General features: G+C 38.3%; 1 protein-coding gene across 6 annotated transcripts in view; it reads right to left on the bottom strand.

Annotated features, from left to right (window-relative positions):
- The window catches only part of CERKL (ceramide kinase like), a 131814-nt gene that overhangs the window by 56812 nt on the left and 51826 nt on the right, over nucleotides 1–23176 (bottom strand). The gene's annotated exons all lie outside the window — the stretch shown is intronic.

Genomic DNA, 23176 nt, shown 5'->3' with positions numbered 1-23176 from the left:
TCACAGATAATATATCAAATGCCCGTTAGTATTTATTTCTGAGGGAAAAAAGCAATAGGCTGCAAAGAACAGAAAGTTTCACTTCCTCTCCTAAGATAAATATGCTCATTATTGGAATTGGGCACTCCAGTGACCCCAGGGCTGGAATTGGGCACCCCAGTGACCTGTGGATGAGTCCAGGGTGGAGCAGAGTACACAGGGCTGGGTCAGGGTGAGCACCCAGTGCAATGCATGCTGGGACCTAAAAAGAGGGTTAGGTCGAAGTTCAAGCCTGAAAAGGGGCCAGGGGAGAAAGGACTCTTCCCCTGAGAATTGGGAAAGAAAGCCTCTCAGTGGGGATTCGATGACAGCACTGCCTCACAGTTGGGGCTGAGATTTGATACTACAATTTTCTGGGCTTGCAAGATGCTTATCACTTAGACCCAGTTGGAGCAGGTGCAAAGCAAGTTTTCTGTTAGGAAGTGCAGGAGGGACAGAGGAGCCAGAACACTACAGATCACTTCTTCCAAGGTAAGCTGCTGTCATAAGACCACGTTTCAAGGCTAAGAAAGCAGTTACTAGCATCTGCTCTTAATAAAACCATTCCTAAAGCCAAATGGAAAAGTCCATTACACCAAAGTCAGTTTTTTTGCACTTGAAGACAATATTTCATTTCTCATCATATTTGATAGAAGGAAATCTTTCAACAGCACATACTGTTTTGAATTCAGGGAGAGTATTAGATGAGGAAGAGGTAGGACCATGCTGAACTGCCTACATTCTCTGTAATTGTCCCTGTGCTTATTATTTTGCTAAGAGGCCATTGTCAATCTCATCGTCAAGTCTTAAAATCTCAAAACTATGTTCAATTCCTTCCATTTTTGTTATTTGTTTTTCTTTTTTGTTTTTGGTGTGGTTTTTTTGTTTTTTTTTTGTTTTTTTTTTTCCCCCGCTTCTGATTCCTACATTCCTACAAACCAGTGCCCAGATCCAGATCCACGAGATGGTGACTATTTGCTTCCACACCTTCTGGCCTTCCTAGTTGTTGCCCTCTGGCTTCTCTGCAGCTGCTCTAGGGACAACTCACTGTCCTTCCCGTTCCCCTGAGCCCCCCACATTATACCTCCACCAGGCCTGTACCTGTCAAAAGCTGCTATGGCTCCTCACTGCGTGTGGGCAAGCCTGAACCCCTTAACATGTCGTTCAGAGCACTTCTCCAACCAACTCCAACCTATCCTCTCCTTTCCCTCTCCCATGTATTCCAGAAACATTTATTGAGCATTTGTGCTGACTACCAGAGCAAAGTGATTAAGATGTGGTTTGTGTTTAAAGGAGAAAGATAAATCCAGAAAATAGAAACCCCACAAAACAAAATAGAATCATTAACAGAAAGGCACCAATAACCATGGGAGTGTATGAGAAGAGGGTGGTTAATTCTTATCAGGGATCCAGGAAAGGCTTTCTGGAGAAGGGAGTATTCGAATGGGGCTTTTGGCTCCTGTGGATTTTCACTACTTAGAATTCCCTCCTTCCTCATACCTCATCCTCTCCCCTAACAAAACAGCAGGAGCGAGGCCAGAGAAGAAATTCTAAGCAGAGACCAGCACGAAACTCAGTAAGTGCAGAGGTTTTTCTGTTCCATTTCAGCTGCCTCATCATGCTCTGGCACCACTGAATTTTACCTGCCGAATACCAGGTATGTCAGGCTTCGTTCAGACAATTTCTTCCCTTCCACTCTACCTTATCACCATTTCTGTGACAATTTTGTCACTTTTTTTTTTTTTAATTAAGTAGGCTCCATGCCCAGCATGGGGCTCGAACTCCTAACCCTCAGATGAAGACTCGGCATGCTCTACGAACTGAGCCAGCCAGGCATCCCAAATTCTGCCACTTTTTAAAAGCTTACCTCAGGCGCGCCTGGGTGGCTCAGTCAGTTAAGCGGCCGACTTCGGCTCAGGTCATGATCTCGTGGTCCGTGAGTTCAAGCCCCGCGTCGGGCTCTGTGCTGACAGCTCAGAGCCTGGAGCCTGTTTCAGATTCTGTGTCTCCCTCTCTCTGACCCTCCCTCCCGCATTCACGTCCTGTCTCTGTCTCAAAAATAAATAAATGATAAAAAAAAAAAAAAAAAAAAAAAGCTTACCTCAAACACCATTTTCCCACTAAAGCCTTTCCTAATCACCAACAGAATTCACCTCTGTGGCTCCTCATTCCCACTTTATTCTGTGTGCCTCTATTAACTACTTTTTGTTACATTTACACACACACAACACAATGAAAAACCCCAAATCTCAGAACTCCTATTGCCAAACCTGGGCCAACATGAAATGGAGTAAAGACTATATCATACTAAGGAGGAGAAGGAAAAACTCTGTCTTATAGAATGACAACTACTAAACAAGGAAGAAATTACAGAGTTAGAAAACTCACTGTGTTTACCACCCAGCTTTATTAAAGGCAAGACTCAGCAATGGATAGTAAAACCATCAGTGACAGCCAGTTGGGGAACAAAATATTTACTTACTGTTAAACTCTGTCCCTCTTTATTGTTGTCATTACAAAGAGTTAAAAGGGACGTTTACAGTGGGGAAATCTAGCAGACACCTCCTTAGTCAAGTAATCAAAGTTAACCATACCCTTAAGGTACAAAAGGATACATAAGCGTTGTAATACCTTGTGATATGTAATTCACAACACCAAGGACACAGCACTCCTGTGGTGCATAATGTGGCTCCAACAATGATAGAACACTCAGATGAACTCTAGTTGAGGGGCGTTCTCAACATAACTGCCTTAAACTCTCAAAAAATGTCAGTATCGTGAGAAACAAAGAAAGTTGAAGACGTGTTCCAGATTAAAGGAGACTAAAGAGAGGAGAAATAAATGCAATTCTGGATCAGGTAAAACAAAAACAAAAACAAAAACCTGCTATAAAGGATAAGACTGCTGTCTTTTAACCAGGAAGGACAAAGCAGTTAAAGCTAGGGCTCACTTTCATTAAAACGTGACAAGGACAAGAAACTTGTTCTACACCTCAGAGGCCAAGACTCAGATTAAATTTATCTTGCCCAGTATTTTTATTGAAAGACCCTGCTTCATTTCTCAGGCCCAGCATGCAGTGTCTAGGTACTAAATGTCAGTCATCAAATGTTATAAAAACCAACTTTTATTTCCCCCTCTTTCTATATCATGACTGAGGTAACAGAAGATTTTGGAAATAAGAAACAGTCATTTGGGGCTTATGAGGATAAGGACATTGTAGTTGAAGGTTTATAGCCTTATAAATATACATATACTATATAAATATAGAGTATGCTATATGTCCGATTCGACCTTTGTGAAACAATCCCCTTAGTCAGGAAAGAGGCTAAAACTATTAAGATTTTCTTAAAAGGTTTAAACAAAGGGGTGCCAGGGTGGCTCAGTCAGTTAAACGTCAGACTCTTGGTTTTGGCTCAGTTCATGATCTCATGGTTTGTAAGATCATGCCCTCCATTGGGCTCTGCGCTGACAATGTGGAGTCTGCTTGGGATACTGTCTCTTTTTCTCTCTCTGCCCCTCTCCCACTCATGCTCTCTCAAAATAAATAAGCAAGCTTTAAAAAAAAAGATTTAAACAAATTAATTTTATTCTTAAGCCCCAGTTTACAACAATAGCAATAGAAACTAAATAAATTAAGCAGAATGTTCCATTCCTTAGACACCCTGATAAATTGCAGTCTTTTTAAACATAAAACAACAAAGCCAATTTTTCACCAGAGCATGTACTCATTTTTCTCATTTATCTTTTCCTTTCGGGTGCACTTAATATGATGATTATGAAGCTAGAGTCTAAGTATATAAAAATTAGGTAGCAATTTGATACCTATTTAGAGATCAGAAGGGGGGATTTCTATTGAATAAAGCAGGATTTTTAAAAGATTTTCTTAATTAGGTAGAATAAAGAGAGATAATTAAAAAGTCTCCAACCTCTTTGCTCTCAGGCTCCCTCCTCAAGCTTCTCTCTACTTTATTCAGCTCCTTCAACACACCATGCTCCCTCTACCACAGTGCCCTTTCACCCACTCTGCCTTGTCTGCCCACCTATGCTTGCTGCTACTGTGCTTAATTAACCTGTACTCTTTGTTTTGATCTCGCCTTAGTCATCACTTCCTTGGGAAGGACTTCCATGAACCCCTTGGTTTTGTGACGTTAGCTAGGTCATTTCCCCCTTATCATTTGTTCTTACAGGTCCCTACACTTTCCAATCTTGATTCTTTTAGCATTATAATTTTATACCTATTATTTGTTCTCAGACCTTAGACTGGAAACTCTGGGGTTTTTCTCCATATCCTATCTCCTTAGTGCGAGGTATATAATAGATGATCACATATTTGATGAATGAATAAAAGGGTAGTGTTAACCTTTAGCCATATGGATAGTAATGGCATCCATTCATTTACCCACAAATAACTGCATGCGTACTATTTGCCAGACAGGATTCTGGAAGCTGAGGCTCTATCAGTGAACAAAGTTTCTGCCTTCACGAAGCTTCCATTTTAATGGTAAGGGACGGAAATAATAAGAGAATTTAGAGTATGTCAAGCGGTAATAAGTTCTCAGGATAAAATGAAACCCCAAAATGGGAAAGGAGGAGGACAAGGTAGAAGAAATGACTTTCTGGCCAGGGAAAATCATATCACTCCCAGCCTTGTAGGCACTGACAAGGACTTTGACTTTTGTTCTGAGCGAGAAGAAAAGCATGGTGATTTGTGAACAGCATAGCAACATAACCCTGCATGTTAAACGGATCACCCGAGCTGCTCTGTGGAAAGCAGACACTGTAGGTACAAGGACAGACAAAGTAAGAACAGGTGGGAAATGACTGTGTTTGGATGAAGTGGAGATTCTAAGAAAAGTTAGATTCCAGACATATTTTAAAGGTAGAGCTGACAGGATTTTGTTTACTCTTTAGGTGTGTTATGTGAAAGAGAATAGTCAAAGAGTAGTCAAATGTGTGGGTAAGGGGAAAGTGAAAACACAAGAAGGATTAAGAATTAATGAAAACGTGGTATAATCAATTAACTGTAGTCTCGGGATAGGGGTTGAATAATTTTAGGAGTTGGGACAAGTGAGGTAGAAAGACAGAAGCCAATAGCCACATGCAGGGTAGCATGTTTGAAAGTGAGACTGAGTTACTGGTAATGACAATAATAAAACCTGATGAACTTCATATTCATCAGAATCATCTGAAGAGCTACTTAAAACACAGATTTCTGGTTCCCAGGCACAAGAGTTTTAGACTCAGTCATCTGGGATCTGAGAATTTATTAATAAGCCCCCAGGTGACACTGATGATGTTGGGTCCAGAGATCACACTTTGAGAACCACTGCTCTAAAAGTATGATTACAGGAGGTGGATGAAGTGTAGATCAAGATCTTTGAAGGAAAACAAAGCTAAAAACTGAAAGAAAATCTATAAAAACACATAAAATTAGGGGTGCCTGGGTGGCTCAGTCAGTTAAGCACCCGACTTGAGCTTAGGTCATGATCTCATGGTTCTTGGGTTCGAGCCCCACATCGGGCTCTTTGCTGACAGCCTGGATCCCGGATCCTGTTTCAGATTCTCTGTCTCCCTCTCTCTGCCCCTCCTCTGCTCGCGTTCTGCCTCTGTCTCAAAAATAAATAAACATTTAACAAAATTAAAAAAAAACACATAAAACTATTGCAGCTATAATGTTGGAGAGAATGACAGTAAGACAGAAGCTAATATCTTCAAGGAGTAAGAAAAACGAACCAGTAGTCTGCACAGGACGGTAACAAGCCAAGCTAGTGACATCTAATGGACTGAGCTCCAATACTGAGGATTTTTTTTTTTTTAACATTTTTTATGTTTTTTAAGAGACAGAGCATGAGCGGGGGAGACACAGAAAGAGAGGGAAACAGAATCCTAAGTAGGCTCCAGGCTCCAAGCTGCCAGCACAGAGCCTGATGTGGGGCTCAAAATACGAACTGCAAGATCATAACCTGAGCTGAAGTCGGACACTTAACCAACTGAGCCACCCAGATGCCCCGTCAATACTGAGGATTTTTAAAGAAGGAGAGAAAATGGTCTCAAAATAGCAGTGAGATGCAAGACAGATATGGAGACATTGACAACACCTCCAGGACCAGTGGTCTGAAATGCAAGATGGAGAAAACAGCCACCACTTGAGGGCTACAAGAGAAGCTATAAATAAACTCCTGGGAGAGCTGGGTCTCTCTACTAAAGTAAGAAGGTAAGGGAAATTTGGGGGAAAGTGGTTGACAATATAGGAGATTTTGCTCACGATGGACTATTCGTTCCACAGGGCAGAACAGTGTCTGGAGCGAAGCAGAGGGGGACTATGCCAGGGTGGAGGGTATATAGAGCTTTAGACAAATGGCAACCCAACTGATGAAGGGCCTTGGGGAGTAACACGGCATGAGAGAAATAAGAATTGTTTGCAGCAGTTGGGATTGGAGAGTGGAGCATGAGGAGTGGGGTCTTGCCCCAAGCACACAGAGCTCTAAGAATTTATCCTCCCTCCAGCCAATGCCAAAGCTGGGGGAGGAGAGATGTTGCCTGGAGCCAGAAGAGCTACAAAGTCTCTGTCCCTCTCAGTAGACCAACCAGTGTTTGAATCTAAACCCAAGTCTGTCTGAGGCACTAGGTTATGCTCTTCACACAGTGATCTCAGTGCAAATGTTCTATATTTGAGAATCACATGGTCAGCTGTCTCCTGTACAAACATTTTCATGGTAAAAACTTCAAAATCTCTGTTTTCAGCTCATTCCTTAACAGCCAGTTCCCCTTCTGGATGACAACCACTAGCATCACTTTGAGAATCCTTCCAGAAATATTCTATGTAAAAAAATAATAATATAGCAAAAAAAAATTCTCTGCATATATAAAAATGCATGTGTATGTTCTATAACTTTTTACATAGATGGAGCATCCCTACCCACTATCCTGGATCTTGATTTTTTTCCATTTACCATATTTTGGAGATGACTTCATATCACTACATAAAGGATCATTCTCACTTTATTTAAAGCTGACTAGTACTTTGGATGAACCTCAATTTAATTAACTAGTTCCCTGGCAATGTGTATTTAAGTTGTTTCCAATTTTCCTTTACTGCAACCAATACTACAATGAATATCATTTTGCATCTATTTGCATGGAACTACAGGACAAATTTCTAGAATTACTGGATCAAGGGGAATGCACCCTTGAGAGTTTATCCTATTGCCTAATTACTTGCTGTTGAAACAATTTAGAGTTGTAACCCCCACTCTCCCTGCCAGTAAGTGGGTGTTAGAATCAAAGTCAGTGATTTAAAAAAAATTTTTTTAATCTTTATTTTTGAGAGGGAGAGAGAGTGAGTGGGGGAGGAACAGAGAGAGGGAGACAGAATCTGAAGCAGGCTTCAGGCTCCGAGCTGTCAGCACAGAGCCAGATACAGAGCTCAAACTCACAAACTGTGACATCATGACCTGAGCTAAAGTCAGACGCTTAACCGACTGAGCCACCCAGGCGCCCCAAAGTCAATGATTTTAAATCTTAGCTCTCCCACTTACCAACTGTGTGACTTTGGGTTATTTGTCTAATTCTCTGTTTTTCAATTTCCTGATCTGTAATATGAGGACAATAAGAGTACTTCCTACAAAAGGTAATTGTGATGGTTAATAAGCAAATTTAAGTGCTTAGAAAGTACATGGCACATAGTCAGCAATTTATTACTACCAATTTATACTCCACCAGGAACAGTGACTATTTTCTTACACCCTTATAAACCCAAAATATCTTCAAACTTTTTGATCTTCTACAGTATGAGAAGAGAAATATTGTATCTCATGCTAATTTCAATTTACATTTCTCTTTATGAGAGAGGCTGAGAAATAAAAGTATCTAAGATACTTTTATTTTTCTGTTAACTGTCAGTTTATAGCATTAGCTAATTCATATTGCCTTTGCCATATTACCATAAGATTAATCTTTTGTTTGTTACGTGAGTTACACTTTTCTGTGTCATTGCCTTTAATTTTTAATCATGCCATTTTTTTTCTGTTTGAGAAAGATCTTTATTTTTTCTGACCGTTTTAATTTTATGCACCTATTGTTAAATTTATCATTTTTATGGTTTCTGAGTTTTGTCATATTTAATAGTTTCCTTTTGTGATCCAAGAAAACACTATATTTTTCTCCTAATAATTTTATGGTCTTTATTTCATATTTTTACTTAATCCTATCTAAAATTTCTCTTAATAGAGGTATAAAATTGGAATTTGACTTCACTTTTTTTTGCCAGATGACTATCCACCAGTCCCAACATCATTCATTCATTGGATAATCTTTCTCTTAAAGATTTCAAATGCCACCTTCAGATAAATTTCTGAATGTGCTTGGATTTCTTCTGATCCATTTAATCTGAAGTCTACTGATCAATTCATATGTCAGTACCATAATGTTTCTAATATTATAGTTTTGAAATGACTTAATATTTGGGAGGGTTGTCTCTTTTTTATTACTTTTAAGAATTTTCATGTTTATTTTGGCTTATCTTTGCACATGAATTTTTTATGTTTATTTTTGTGAGAGAGACAAAGTGTGAGTGGGAGGGCAGAGAAAGAGGGAGACACAGAATCCAAAGCAGGCTATAGGCTCTGAGCTGTCTGGACAGAGCCTGATGCAGGGCTCAAACCCACAAGCGTTGAGATCATGACTGGAGTCAAAGTCAGACACTTAACCCACTGAGCCACCCAGGTGCCCCTACACATGATCTTTAAAATCAGTTTGTCCAGCGTAAAAAAATTCTACTGGAATTTTATTGGGATTAAATAATAATTATACAAAAACATGGTATGCTTTTCCATATTAAGTCTCCTGTGTCCCTCAGTACCATGTTAAACATTTTTCAGCTAAATACTGAACTATTCTAGATTTTTTTTTTATCTTTTCTGTTACTGTCAATATGCTCCCAATTTCTTCCCAACTATTTACCACATCTATCAAAATATTAATTTCTACACCTAACATATTTTTTAATTTTCTCATTGTTCATCACAGACATTTCCTTTATTCTTTTGGATTTTCCAGGCTAAAACTCATTTCATCTGCAAATAATGGTAATATGACTTTCTCTTTTCCAACTGTTACTCACATTTATTTTCTTCTCTAGTCTACTTGCATTGGTCGGCTCCCCCAGAAGAATATGACTAATAGTGCTCATAAAAGATACTCTTGTCAGTTCTAGAATTGAACTGAGAATACCTCAAAAGTTTCTCCATGGAACCTTTAAAATGAGATATGTATTTATCATGTTGACAACATATCCATCTATTTTTATTAAGAGTTGCTTGGTACTCATGAATAGACCAATCTATAATTTTCCTTTTTTGGATCTGCATCATCAGATGTTGGTATATATTTCATGCAAACTCTGTAAACAAAATCTGGGAGTTTTCCTTCTTTTTCTATGCCCTACAATAGTTTAAATAGTATTGAAGTTTTCTGTTCCTTAAAGGCATGGTAGATATTTCTGTGAAAATATCAGTGTTGTTTGTTTGTCCTTTAGGAGTACAAAAAAATTATTGCCTCAGTGGCAATTGGTCTGTTTAAATTTTCTATGTCTTCTAGAGTCAGTTTGGCCATTTTTATTTTCCTAGACAATAGGCTTATTCACTTCATCCTACTCCTAGGATTGCCCAGGTTGCCCACTGGGTTTAGACACAGTCTTCTTACTGAGCAGTAGTAGCTACACTATTCCCCCTTGATAATTAGAACTGATCACCTTTGGCAGCATAGCAGTTTCATTATTATTTTTTCCATTTGTTGCTCACATTTTTCCACTTGTTGGTTCAATAACGTAGTCAACTAATTCTCAATGTCCAATTCAATTGAACCATTGTCACATTCCCATGTGAAAGTATTCTTCTCTCCTACTAACACCCCTAAAGCAGCAGAGTTCAGGTTTGTAGGGGCAGGAAATAAAAATCTTATGAGGGGGTCATTGGAGGTGAATTAAGAGATAATACTTTTATCTTCACTTCTTGGTTCGTAGACCCATGTATTTGGTTTATAGAACAGAAACTACTTTAATTTCCCAAAATTTTGTCTCCTGGGTAGAACACAATGTAATACAACAGGAAACATGGTAAGACCAACAAATCCCATAGTTGTCAGCCAATTGCCTCACTTCTTTTAATACAAATGAGTCCCTTGATCAAAAGCAGCACAGAATGTAAATTCATGGAACAAGGTATTTAGTAGGGTCCCAGATGGTAGTGTTGTCAGTAACATGGTGGATAGGAAATTCAAATCCATACCTAAAGTAAACATTCATAGCAGTGAGGCCTAACCACTGACTTTCCACAGTGGAGGGATTCCAATGTAATCAACCTGCCACCAAATGGTTGACTGGTTGCTCTAAGATACAGAGTCATCTTTAGACTCAAGGCTGATCTGTTTACAGGTAGAATACTCAGCAATAATGGGAGTCAAACCAGGCTTGGTGAACACAAGTACTGGCTGTTATTTCCCCCATCTCTGCATGAAGGCCACTTTGTGTATGTGCTCATTGTGCAAGCCTTAGGGTTGCTCTGAAAAGATGCTGACTTACATCTGTAGAATGGGGTAACTTGCTTGCCTAATTATCTCCTCTTTTGAAATAAATGCTCTTTGGTGAGCATTTACATAAAACACAAATCTCATATTCTGTCCTTATTCTGTGAAAACCAACCATATAGGTCTGCCTCCTACATCCTTGTCACCAAACTTCTAATTGTTTCCTCCAAGTTCTTGAAGCTCTTAACCATTGTCCATGCATTAAGATGGATCTATCCCTCTGGCCATCACTCCTTAATAACTAGTATCAATTGTCTGAAGTTCTGGCCACCACAAGAATTTTCTTTCCCTATCTTTTAGTAACACTCGAGTGGGGCTGTATGCTTCAGTGGCTAATTACTATTGTATCATGAAGATACCCATTTATTTCCTTTAGTTTACTAGTCCTAGAAAACATCTCACGATGCCACATATGTGGGAGCAAGAAAAATAAAGCAATGCAGTAACAGTTGTAGGTCACCAGCATATTCAATTTACTAGACCCTTCTCCTCTAGCCATTTCATCATATTATCTGTATAAAACAGCTTTTTATTTAAAATAGCTAGAGTATTTTATGTTTTATACAACTGAACTCTAATACAGATGTCTAATAGACACCTCAAAGTTAACATATTCAAAACTGAAATTCTGATTTTCCCTACCAAACGGGGTCGGTCTATCTACCCATAGTCTTCCCTATTTCACTAAATAAGAATTTCCTCTTTCCACATGCTCCAGTCAGAAACTTTACTCTGAAAATTGGTAATTACAAATAACTAGTTATGAATTTATCCTGCCTCTTTAGTAAGTACTGCATTTATGAGTAATCAAATAGTACCAGTAGAAGCAACATCCCTTTTTATAAAATAATAAGACTAATTTAGAAATAATGATTAAGCATAAAAATTTTCATCGATCTACCTTTATTTAAACAATTAGTTCAGGCACAGATGATAAGTGAAAACTATGAAGTAAAATATTTATTGAAAACTATTCTCCCTGGTCCATGAGTATTACCCAACAATTATCTACTGGTTTCAAATAGAAATGTTACAATGGAGAGATCAAGCCATCATCCCTTTGATTCAGGGATCAATCTTAGCCTTGGGGAAATCTTATCCACATTAATCGTGAGATAGTCAGACATTGCATATCACCTGAGATAATGAAATATGAAGTACCCAGTACCACTCATGAAGTATTCTTGCCCAATATGAACCTAATTAAGCCTTTATATTAGAAATACAGTTTTCAAGAGAAGGAATAGAAGAACATGTTAAATGACACTACCAAGAAGCAATCAGACAGTGGTACAACACTACTGCTCAAAGGGTGGTCTTCAGAAGGACAACCCAGAATCACCCAGCAGTTCAGTAGAAAGGCCCATACCAGAGACTCACTGAGTCAGAATTTCTGGGAGTGGGGACCAGTAATCCATATTCCATAAGGAATACATAATTATTCCTTATGTAGGAAACCTACAGTACAACCTAAATATATCTACATGACAACCTCATCTCTTCCATAAATCAATGTCAGAATTTAAAAAATGAGGAGGGGAATGTTTAGTATTATAGTTTAAATATACAGTGAAACTTGGTTTGCAAGCATAATTCATTCCAGAAACATGCTTGTAATCCAAAGCACTTGTATATCAAAGTGAATTTCAAGAACCATTGGCTCAGTTGTGATCATGTGACAGTGTCATGTACTACTCATATTGCAAGACATTGCTCATTTATCAGGTTAAAACGTATTAGAAATGTTTGCTCGTTATGCAGAACACTCACAGAACAAGTTACTCACAATCCAAGGTTTTACTGTATCTAATTTGACGAATGATCCTTGATTGAATACTAGTTAGTACAAATCAGCTATAAAAGACATTTTGGAAAACATGGGGAAAATTTCTGTATGGACCAGGTATTCAATGATAATAAGAAACTATTGTTCATTCTTTTGGTAGGGTAATGATATTTGGTTACTTGCAAAACGCTTTTTTTTTTTTTTTAGAGATGCATACTAAAGTATTTCAGAGAGAAATGTCATGATGTATGTAGTTTAAAACGTACTAACAGAATAAAATGTTAACACAAATATGGAAAAAATGCTAGGAACTGTAGAATCTAGGTGTTAGCAATATAGGTGCCCAGTTTTTAGGTGTTCTATATTATTTGACATTTTCCCTAATAGGATAAAAAGATCTTGTTGCCATCATTGGCTTTTTCTCTCTTAATATCCCTCCCCCATACCTATAATGTCAATAAATCCAGACAGCTCTATCTCAAAAAACAAATCCAAAGTTTAATCAACCACTTCCCACCCCCTCTCTTGCTCCTGCTCTGATTTAAGTCACTAACTTTTGCCTGGATTATACCAATTTCCACTTAACTGGTCTCCTGCCTCCATCCTTTTCCCCACTCACAGAGTCTGCTCTCCACTTAGCAGCCAGAATATTAACTCTCAAAGTTTTAACACATCACTCCTTTGCTTAAAACTCCCCAATGGCCCTCATTTTTCTCAACAAAAGTTAAAAAAAAAAAACATACAAAGCTTGCCAAGACCCTTCATGCTCTACCCCCCAAACATGTCTGTGACCTCATTTCCCACACTTAACTCCCTCTGTACGTGACTTTCTTGCTCAACCTTTTATGCATACTGCTCCCTCTGGTTGGACCATTTTTCCCTCATATATCCATATGGCTCCCTTTCCCATTACTTTCAGCCTTCTTCTAGAACTAGACATAGCATTAGTTAGTTTTGAAAGGCAGCCTCAATGGTCTTATCTGGGCTTGGACTCAGAGTGCTGTTCTCTCTGTCATGGCACTTGTGATTCATCATCTCACAAGAGAAAGGAAAATGCAAAGAAGTAGGTGGCTAAAGAAATGGCATCAGTGAGTGATGATGAAGGCAAGACAAAGAGTACCAAATGATTTAGCAAAACTCTTTGCCATAGAAATAACTAGAACAATAATAAAAGCATTTGCAGACCTTGAAAACCATGTTAGGAAGGTATGAAAGAGGAAAAAGTTAAGTTTTAAGAAATTTAATTTATTGAAAAACAAATAGGAGACAGTTTAATTTTTTCATGACATGATAGACATGTACATTCTAGTCCTCTTGAAACAATAAATGTTTCCACATAATACGGAAACGTAGTACACTATAAAGACTTACATAAAATCACTAGCTACAAGGAACCCTGGAAAACATTTTAAGAATGCAACACAAATCATCAGGCAGTTACAACCTGGCTCTTCTCTCATAGAATCATGACAAACTGTTTAATATGAAAGTGATATTGAGACACTTAAATCCCCTGAATGCCCTGGGGGGAAAAAAAAGAACCTCAAAGTAATAATAATCATTTTTTCATAATTTCACAATAGTATAAGCATCCCCCAAATAGATAACACAAGATTAAAATACAGGTATAATTCAACATTAATACGTAACTGACTCAGTTCTCAGTCTTCTTGGAACCTCTCAATTCACACTCTAGAGTATAGACCTTTTTAGCACGCCAGTTTGCAATGAACCAGCAATGTAAAACAGAATGGCCAACTGTTCCTCTGTTAGTAACAAATGTGCTAATATGTACTAGTTTAAACTTGATCTATCAGTGAGTCAATGAACCATGAAGGGTGGGGGTTAATCAGGGTGTTCTCCAAACAAAGGCTCATGAGAGCAGCAGGGACGCCACTCCCAGACTCACATCTGTGCTGTTTTGAGTGCAGCACGATGGAAATGACATGGTGTTCATCAAAGTTAAGAGCCCAGAACCTTGTTATAGTATTGGGTATACTTACAACCATTTTATACAAAGAAGCAACCAAACTGTTGCATAAATAAAACCCAAATACAGGAAATAAAGACCTCGATTAACCACGATTCTCAGGAGCTATTAACATTAAACTATGCCCAGTTAATATGTAACAATGATGGTAAAAAGCCTTTCACACACAACATGTCACAACTTCCCAGCAGAGCTCAGAATTAAAGGTATTTTATATTAGGAGATTTATATTAAAATGCATTAATTTCACTTATTAACAAATTTTATTGATGCACATGTTTACATATACAGATGAAAATATTCTCAATGCTATAGTCTACTTACACCCAGTAACTTGTAAATGCACACGCAGCCCACCAAGGTGAACATTTCTAACAGCTGAGACAAGCTCAACAGCAATTAGTAGAAAGAATCACCTACTGCAGGAAATGGTCACCTCAATACTTCAGTGTTTTAATAATGAAGTAGTCAAAAGTATACATAGAGGGAGAGTGAACAGAAAAGAGAGCAAAGAAAGAGGGAAAGAAATTTCAGCCAATTATGTTACTCATTTATTTTTATCAGATTATTATTATCCTCATAAAATAAATTATTATTCATTTTGGAAGATGCTACAGAGTAGACATATTCACAACATCACTTTCCCCAATTAAAAATGCACAGAGGTCCATTTCAAGATGGAGGTGTACAAACACCCCGAACTCACTGCCTCCATAGACATACCAAATCTACACCTATTTATAGACCTGAAGAAGAACATCTAAGGGCTATCTGAACAGCTTCTGTGCAATAAGAGAACAGCAGGAGAGATGATGACACAATAACAAAGAGAACTCCTACCCTAGACAGTGTGAGGGGATAGTACTGAGAGCAGATTCCTCTGCACTGGGGCACAGAAAAAAAAGGCAAGGCTTACAAGAGCAACTAGTATATAAAAGACGCAGCCCTAGAACCCTGCCAAATGGCAAGAGACCTGCAGAACTGCTCTGGGTTGGAGGGGTTTGTGAGCATCATGGCTTACACTCCTCCTCCACCTTGATAATGCAGCCAGGAACAGGGCTCTGACCACCATAGCTAGTGGGTTGCCTCAGTGAACACGGGCCCCCTAGCCCACACCAGCCCCAGATGACCAGGGGCACAGACAAGAAAGCCACTGTTTAAAAGAACAACTAGCTGCAGAATCCTGCCAAATGGTGGGGAAGTTGCTGGAACTTTCTGGCCAGAGGAACAGGTTAGCACCATGGTTTATGTCCCCCCTTGACCTTGGCAATATGGATGGGAACAGGGTCTGAGCACTCTACATGGCCTACCACCTCAGTGAGCCCTGGGCCCTGAGTCCATGCCAGCCCCAGCCATCCCACTACAGTGACACATGTGCAAAGCACACAGAACACTTCAGGCCCACATCACTTTGGCTTTAGACAGCTAGCTAGGGCACCCCCGGCACTGAATGCTCCAGGACCTCCTTGCTGACACCTGCTTCAACACTAGCTAACCAGTCAGTCTGCCCCCTGCTCAGAACACACTAGGAAGCTCCAGCCTGTACCCACCTCAGTTCTACCTGCCCTGCCAGGGCACACCCTGGAAGAATACCCCAAGTTATCCTGGCTTGCACCCACTTCAGCTTCAGCCTCTTACCAGGGCACCCTCACTCTGAAGAGCCCCAGGACCACCCCAGTTCTAAATCTACTTTAGTTACTACTGTCATGCCAGGGTGTCCCCCTGTCCCGTGCCCCATACCTTGGCTCCAGCCACTGCACCAGGGTACCCTCTGCATAGAGGTTCTCAGAACACCCCAGCTTCAGCTTCAGCTATCTGGGCAAGGTATCTTCTGCACATAGATCTCTGGGCCTCCAGCTTGTACCCCTTCTGCTTCAGCTGTCCTTCTAGGGCACTGTGTGGAGAGGCCAGGGACCGCATTGGCCCATGCCCACTTCAGCTTCAGCTGTCCTGCTAGGGTGCCCTCTTTGTAGAGCCCTAGGACCCTCCCCCTCCCCCACAGTGTTCATGCACTTCAGCTGTCCTGCCAGAGCACCTACTGCACGAGAGCCCCGGGACATCCCCGCCAACCCCCGGCTTCCAAGCACTTCAGCTTCAGCTTTCCTGCCAGTCAGCTAAATACAGAGAGCCTCAGGAACACCTTGGCCTACCCGCTTCAGTTCTGGCCATCCCACCAGGGCAGCCCCAACACAGAGTGCCCCATAACCCTTAACCCACATGAGCTCCAGCTCTAGCCAGCCAACAAAAGTCACCAGGCACACACCGTCTACACGGGGGATGGCTATATATAAGACCATTTCTTCAAGTTTAGAAGGAGATGTTCTAATTCAGAAAAGAGAAACAGAAATCAAGCAGAATGGGGAGACAGAAGAATATATTCCAAACAAAAGAACAAGACAAAGCCTCAGAAAAACTAAAATAACAGAGATAAACAATATGCCTAAAAAAAGAATTTAAAGTAATGATCATAAAGATTCTCACTGGACTATAGAAAAGAGTGGAAGAACTCAATGAGAACTTCAATGAAGATAAAATATAAAAAGCTGATCGGAGCTGAAGAATATAATAATTGAAATAAAAAAATACACTAGAGGGAATCAACAGATTAGTAGGTGTGAAAGAATGGATGAGCAATCTAGAAGACAGAGTAATGGAAAGCACTCAAGCTGAACCTCAAAAAGAAAAAAGGGGCACCTGGGTGGCTCGGTCAGTTAAGCATCTGACTCTTGATTTTGGCTCAGGTCATGATCTCACGGTTTGTGAGTTCGAGCCCCACATTGGGCTCTGTGCTGACAGCATGGATCTTCTTGGAATTCTCTCCCCCCTCTCTTCCCCTCCTCTGCTCTTCTGCTCTTTCTTTCTCAAAATAAATAAAAACATTAAAAAAAAAAAAAAGAACTTTAAGGATAAGTTAAGGGCTCTCTTGGACAACATCAAGCAAACATTTGCATTATAGAAACCCTAGAAGAAGCGAAAGGAGATGAAAGCTTATTTGAAGAAATAATAGCTGAAAAATTCCCTAACCTGGGAAAGGAAATAAACATTCAGGTTCAGGAAGCACAGAAAGTTCCAAATAAGATGAACCCAAGGAGGTCTATACCATAACACATCAACACATAATTAAAACATCAAAGATTAGAAATAAAATTTTCAAGAAACAACAAGTGTTGGCAAGAATGTAGAGAAAAAGGAACACTTTTGCACAGTTGGTAGGAATGCAAACTGGTGCAGCCACTGTGGAAAAATAGAGAATTTTTAAAGTAGCAAAAGAAAAGCAAAAAGCCATATACAAAGGAAATCCCATAAGGCTTTCAGCTGATTTTACAGCAGAAACTTTGCAGGCCAGAAAAAAGTGGCATGATATATTCAAAGTGCTAAAAGGAAAACAAGCTACAACCAAGAATACTTTACCCAGCAAAAAAAAAAAGGTTAAGGGAGTTTATCACCACTAAACTGGCCTTACAAGAAATGTAAAGGGACTTCTTTAAGTGGAAAAGAAAAGGCCATAATTAGACTAAGAAAAGTATGAAAAAAATGTAAAATATGATGGCATATACATAAAATGTAGAGGCGTAAGCAAAAATGAAGTTTTTTTGGAATGTGTTCAAAACACATCGTTCTTTTGGGGCTCCTGGGTAGCTCAGTCAGTTAAGTGTCCAACTACAGCTCAGGTCATGATCTTGTGGTTTGTGAGTTCCAGCCCCATGTTGGACTCAGTGCTGACAGCTCAGAGCCTGGGGCCTGCTTTGGATTCTGTATCTCCCCCTCTCTCTCCCCATCCCCTGTTCACACCCTGTCTCTCTCTCAGAAATAAACAAACAAACAAAAAAAAAACCTTAAAAAAACCCCACATTGTTCCTTTAAAACAAAGACTGTAACAAGAGACAAAGAAGGGAATTACATAATGATGAAGGGATCAATCCAATAAGAGGATATAACAATTGTAACTATTTATGCACCCAACAGGAAAGCCCATAAATACATGAAGCACTCACTAGCAGATGTAAAGGGAGATATTGATGGGAATACATCATAGTAGGGGACTTTAACACCCCATTTATGTCACTGGATAGATCATCCAAACAGAAAATCAACAAGGAAATGGTGGCTTTGAGGGACACATTAGACTAGATGTATGTAACAGATATTTACAGAACATCCCATCCAAAAATAGCAGAATACATATTCTTTTCAAGTGCACATGGAACACTCTCCTGGACAGATTACATGTTAGGCCACAAAACACATCTCAATTAGTTTAAGAAGATTTAAATCATATCATGCATCTTTTCCAACCACAAGGTTATGAAACTAGAAATAAATCACAAGAAAAAAAAACTGAAAAAAAAAACCCACAAATGCATACGGGCTAAATGACATTTGACTAAACAACCAATGAAGGGGTCAACAAAGAAATCAAAGAAATCAAAACTCATGAAGACAAATTAAAATGATAACATAGTGGTCCAAAAATCTTTGGGATGTAGCAAAAGCAGTTCTAAAAGGAAAATTTATAGCAATACAGACATACCTCAAAAAACAAGAAAAATATCAAATAAATAATTTATACTGAAAGAAAATAGAAAAAAGAGCAAAGTGAGTGGAAGGAAGGAGATAAGGATCAGAACAAAAATATAGGACATAGAGACTGAAAAAAATCGTAAAGATTAAGGAAACCAAAATCTGATTTTTTGAAAAGATAAACAAAATTGATAAGACTTTAGCCAGATGCATCAAGAAAAAAAGTGAGAGGAATGAAATAAATAAAATAAACAAGGGAGAATAGCTCCCACCACAGAAACACAAAAGATTATGAGACTACTACAAAAAATTATATGCCAACAAACCAAACAGCCTAGAAGAAATGGATTAATTTGTAGGAACATAAAATGTTTCAAACTTGAGTCAGGAAGAAATAGAAAATCTAAGAAATAGAAAATCTAAACAGATGAATTACTAGTAATGATATTGAATTGGTAATCAAAAACTACCATCAAACCAAAGTTCAGGACCATATAGATCCACAGGTGAATTCTACTATTTTCAAGCTATTCCAAAAAATAAAAAATTCAAAAAAAAAAAAAAAAAAAGGAGGAAGAAGGAAAGCTTTCAAATACTTTCTGTGAGGTCAGCATTACCCTGATACCAAAACCAGACAAAGCCATCACAAAAAAGGAAAACTACAGGCTAATATCCCTGATGAACATAGATGCAAAATCCTCAAAATATTAGACAACCACATTGAACAATACATTAGAAAGATCATTCATCATGAGCAAGTGAGATTTATTCCAGGGATGCAAGGATACTTGAGTATTTTTCAATCAATCAACATGATATACCCCATTAACAAAATGAAGGATAAAAATCATATGCTTATCTCAATAGATGCAGAAGCAGCATTTGACAAAATTCAACATCTGTTCATAACAAAAAAACTGTCCACATGGTGGGTTTATATAGAACATACCTCAACATAATAAAGGCCATGTATTTAAAAACCCTCAGCTGATATCACACCCAGTGGTGATAAACAGAGCTTTTCCTCTTAGATCACCAACAAGACAAGGACATCCACTCCTGCCACTTATTCAACATAGTACTCAAAGTCCTAGCCCCATCAATCAGATAAGAAATAAAATGCTTTCATGTCGATAAGAAGTTAAACTGTCACTATTTTCAAATGACAGGATACTATACATAGAAAACCCTAAAGACTTCAAAACAACAATAAGTAATAAATGAATTCAGTAAAGTTACCCAGCAATCAATTAATACCCAGCAATCAATTGCATTTCTATACACTAGTAACAAAGTAGAAGAGAAATTAACAATTGCATTTATAATTGTACAAAAAAGAATAAGATATCTATAAATAAACTTAATCAAGGAGGTGAAAGACCTGTATTCTGAAAGCAATAGAATGATGATAAAACAAATTGAAGACAACATAAACAAATGGAACAATACTCCATACTCATAAATTTGAAGAATATTGTTAAAATGTCCACACTACCTAAAACCATCTACAGATTCAATGTGATCCCTACCAAAATACCAATAGCATTTTTCACAGAACTAAAATACTAAAATTTATATGGAACCACAATAGACCCAAAATAGCCAAAGCAATCTTGAGAAAGAACAAAGCCAGATATCAGAACTCCAGATTTTAAGATATACTACAAAACTATAGTAATTAAAACAGTATGGTACTAGCACAAAATTGACAAAGATCAATAGAACAAAGTTTTCTTGTCCTTTTTTCCCGCACTGCTTAGAAGTCAACCACAGAATTAGTTAAAATAAATAGCATTTAAATATGATTAATTAGGGGTGCCTGGGGGCTCAGTCTGTTAAGCATCTGACTTCGTCTCAGGTCATGATCTCGTGGTTTGTGGGTTCAAGCCCCATGTTGGGCTCTGAGCTGACAGCTCAGAGTCTGGAGCCTGCTTCAGATTCTGTGTCTCCCTCTCTCTCTCTCTCTGTCCCTCCCCCACTCATGCTCTGCCTCTCTCTCTCAAAAATAAACATTAAAAAATTTTTAAAAATAAATATGATTAATTATTCCAATTATGTACATTTATTCTTAATAAGCTATTAAATTATGAAAATGTTAGAGAACAATTTTGTGACCATTTTTTAATTCAATGATTTTATCAGTTAGCAAGCCTTTTCAACATATCATCTCTGGATTATATAGAAGTAATTAGATGTGTCTTTTCAGAGAGTTTTTAGGTATCTGCAGGGCTTCAAAATAATCAGTACTTATTATTCCAAAAACATATGTTTCATTGTAAAAACATTCTTGAAAAAGTTTATATACTGAAATACATGTTGTCAAAGAAAAATCTGAGCTGAACAGTAAAGTGATAAAAACAGATTTTATTCAGAACTGTTGCAACTGGGGGAGAGACACCTCTGTATATACAGCACCGGAAACTGGAATTTATAGCCCAAAGAGCAGGATGGGGTCAGTGGATGGAAAATTACTAAGTGGAAACATCACAGGTAAAAGGGACTCTTGCTGAAGACAGACCAGGTGGTCAGATATCATGGAGTGCTAATGTCAGTAATGTCAGATATCAGACATTAAGGGTGATTAGATATGGGGAGGAGGGAACACCAGTTAAACTGACTTAGCTGGGCTCTTGCTAAAAATGTATTTTACAAGGAAGTGTACAGATGCATGTCGGGGAAATTTCAGAAGCCTGATATTTCTATAAAATTAGCCCTGTATTATTCATGATAGTAACAGATGTTTCCAAAAGCCTAACAATCTATTATAAGAAAACAGAGAAAAAAATTGGAGGGATACTCTTCATCAAAATGATACTGATGTAGGATTTTCATTTTGGGAGATTATGGCAGCTGCCTGAACCAAATTTTGCCATGCAAGCTCTGGTCCAAGATGTCAGTTCTTCTTAAGTTTATTTATGTATGTAATGTGCTCTCAGTAAAAATACCAAGCTGTATTTTCCAGATCTAGACAAGCAGACAATAAAGTACTTATCTAAAAATTAACCTGCAAAAATAGGTAGAAACACTGGGGGTGAGAGGGAGGTCTATGAGAAGAATGCATCCTACCAAATACTGAAGCATGCTTTAAAAAAAGCACTACCACATGAATGAATAGACCCGGTGGGACAGAAAAGAAAGCCCATGAATCGACCCACATCCAGAGACATTTAGTATATGATAAAAGTAGGATCTCAAAACTCTGGGACAAAGACTTTTTAGGTGTTAGGTGTATGGTGTTAGAACAACTGGATAATTATGTGGGAGAAAAAATAAGGTCCCTACCTTACACCACATACAAAATAAACCCCAAATAAATTAGAGATGTAAAATTTAACATTACAAGTACTTGAAGAAAACTTGCATGATTTTCTCTATAACCTGGTATATGGAAAGGCTTTCTGCTAGGACTTAAATATCAGATGCAATAAAGAAAAACTGTGAAAAATTGGTCAATGTAAAAATTTTAAAACAAAAACTTTGAATGAGGGGCTCCTGGGTGGCTCAGTCGGTTAAGTGTCTGACTTCGGCTCAGGTCATGATCTCAGAGTTCTTGAGTTCGAGCCCTGCATCAGGCTCTGTGCTGGCAGCTTGGAGCCTGGAGTCTGCTTTGGATTCTGTATCTCCCCCCTCCCCCCTCTCTGCCCCTTCCCCCCTTGCTCTCTGTCTCTGTCTCTCTAAAAAATAAATAAACATTAAAAAAAACTAAAAAAAACTTTTAATCAAAATCACTATAAGTCAAGAAACAAATTATATATCGGGAGAAAAATATTTGCAATATACACCACAGAAAAGGGCTAATATAAAGAACTTTTAAAAATTGAGGGACAAAAGACCAAAAGTATTATAGAACAATGTGCAAATGATATGAAGACAATTCACAAGATATTTAAAATGGCCCTGAGACATAGGAAAAGATGTTCAACTTTATTTGTAACTTTTAAAAATGCAAATTCAAACTATATTAACACACCATTTATCACCTATAACACTGGAAAATTTCTAAAGCATGAAAGCACAGTCTGTTGGTGAGGAAAGTCACTTTCATACACTGCTGGTAAACATGAAAAATGGTACCAATTCTGTAGTAGGGAACTTGCCAATATCTAATAAAACCATATATGCATTTACCCTTTAACCCAGAAGTCTACTTCTATAAAGTTGCCCTCAAGATACAATATGTACAAAATTGTTTCTTACAGAATTTGTGATTGGAGATATTAGAAACAATCAAAATGCCCAAACATGAGAAAGTAATGAATAAAATATGGTACAAACCA

This window comes from Panthera pardus, unplaced genomic scaffold, assembly GCF_024362965.1.
Source record: "Panthera pardus isolate Hobbes unplaced genomic scaffold, ASM2436296v1 HiC_scaffold_10, whole genome shotgun sequence".
Lineage (NCBI taxonomy): Eukaryota > Metazoa > Chordata > Mammalia > Carnivora > Felidae > Panthera > Panthera pardus.
Note: the sequence above shows the minus strand (reverse complement) of the source record. Positions and strands in the feature narration are given on the sequence as shown.